Source organism: Seriola aureovittata, chromosome 4, assembly GCF_021018895.1.
Source record: "Seriola aureovittata isolate HTS-2021-v1 ecotype China chromosome 4, ASM2101889v1, whole genome shotgun sequence".
NCBI lineage: Eukaryota > Metazoa > Chordata > Actinopteri > Carangiformes > Carangidae > Seriola > Seriola aureovittata.
This window is the reverse complement of record NC_079367.1, coordinates 22,219,782-22,221,287: the sequence shown is the minus strand read 5'-3', so window position 1 is coordinate 22,221,287 and position 1,506 is coordinate 22,219,782.

The following is a 1,506-nucleotide window of genomic DNA, read 5'->3' as shown; positions in this document are numbered from 1 at the left end:
TTAACACTCATAAAAACATCATAGTATGATAAGGAATGAAAGGACGTAGTATAGTAAGGCATAAAAATGCCAAAAAACATCACATTACAATATGGCATAAAAATGTCAAAAAACGTCATAGTATAGTATGGCATAAAACGTCAAAAAAACATCATAGTATTTTAAGGCATAAAAATGCCAAAAAAACCTTATAGTTTAGTATTGCATGAAATTACAAAAAAACGACACAGTATAGTATAGCATAAAAGGCCATAAAAACATCATTTTATGGTAAGGGATAAAACGACATAGTAAAGCTAGGCCTAAAAATGCCTGAAAAACATCACAGGAATTTATGATGTGAAAAAAAAGAAAGGCAAAGACAACAAAGCCCCATATTGGGATTTGAACCCACAACCCTCACAGACTTAGGCAACAGTGCTAACATTTTTCCACAATGCTGGCCAATCACAAATTTCTAGTTTTTCATATAGTAAGGCATAAAAGGTCATACAAACGTCATAATATAGTATGGCATTAAATGTCATAGTATAGTATGACATGAAAAACTTACTTAAAACCCTAACTTTTTTAAACTTAAAAAATTGTTTCTCTGCTGTCATTCAGCTGTCATTTCAGCACCGCGAAGAATCTGCGACCAACCCTTACCCCTTTCTCCACCTCAACCATGGACGCCAGACCATCTCCAATCAAACAATACAATCAGAAGTTCCCTCATGAATATTTTCCCATTCCTGAGCTCCATTGGTCATCACTACCACCAGTGTCTAGACTCCAGGGGAAGATTCCTTTTATTGGAAGGACTTTAAACCTGTGGATCTTGTTCATAGTGATCCACTTCCTGCCGGGGTCTAAGCACCAAAATCTATTCCTTCTGTTCACAATAAATTTCATTTTACTTTAATTCTCATACTCTCTTGTTCTTCTTATTAGTCTCTCTTGATTGAAATACAGTTTGGTAACAGCTAGAGGTGCTGATGGAAATCCATAGCTTAGTGACTCTGGTCTGATGAATGTTAAATAGCTGCGTATTGACATAGTTTGGTGGGCTGTGTGTGAAATATTGCCTGTATAAATGGCAGGGATGTAACATCATGACTGTTTGCAGTAGACATCAGACATATCTCAAGTGTCTGGCATTCTCTCCTGTCAGATAGTATGGATGAACTGAGGATGAGTGGTGTCTGTGTTGTTAACCTGTTCTGCCCATTCATGGTCTGAAGGAGACACTGTTGGTGTACTCTAGGTTGGTACCATGATACTAATTGTGATGTGAAGAACCCCAGAGCCATCAGTCTGTCACCTTGTCACCACGTGAAGTTATTTTATTATTATTATTAGAAAGTCAGTATATGATGCGTGATTTATTTTGTGGGAACACTAAGTTAGTGTAATTTCTCTCTGTGATGACTGATTAAGAGTAGCCATTCTTTTAAAATCTATTAAACAACAGAATCTCCTGGCATTAATGAATAATAACATGTAAACCAGACCAATTTAGCACAG